Genomic DNA, 326 nt, shown 5'->3' with positions numbered 1-326 from the left:
GGGTGCACGTGCACTGGAGCTGTGTGGGCTGCAGGTCTGAGGGATCAGGGGGTCGGGAGTGAGGGGCACTGGCAGGGCTGGAGGGGCAGGGCTGCAGGTTGGGAGTGAGAGGCTCCGGCAGTATTGGTGGGGAGGGGCAGAGTTGCAGGTCAGCAGTGAGGGGCACCAGCAGCGCTGGGGGAGGGCAAGGCTGCAGGTCAGAAGTGAGGTGCACTGGCAGGGTTGGGAGACAAGGGGCTGCAGGTTGGGAGTCAAGGGCAGTGGCAGGGCTGGGGGGGGCAGGGCTGTGAGTTGGGAGTGAGGGGCAGAAGCAGGGAACAATCATA

General features: G+C 66.0%; 1 protein-coding gene across 1 annotated transcript in view; it reads right to left on the bottom strand.

Moving 5' to 3' along the window:
• Positions 1–326, bottom strand: part of LOC109291115 (probable acyl-CoA dehydrogenase 6) — a 211,194-nt gene that overhangs the window by 52,556 nt on the left and 158,312 nt on the right. The gene's annotated exons all lie outside the window — the stretch shown is intronic.

This window comes from Gavialis gangeticus, unplaced genomic scaffold (genome assembly GCF_001723915.1).
Source record: "Gavialis gangeticus isolate Ggan-Ray unplaced genomic scaffold, GavGan_comp1, whole genome shotgun sequence".
Classification (NCBI taxonomy): Eukaryota; Metazoa; Chordata; order Crocodylia; family Gavialidae; genus Gavialis; species Gavialis gangeticus.
The sequence above is the reverse complement of the archived record's forward strand: the minus strand, read 5'-3'. Positions and strand labels throughout refer to the sequence as shown.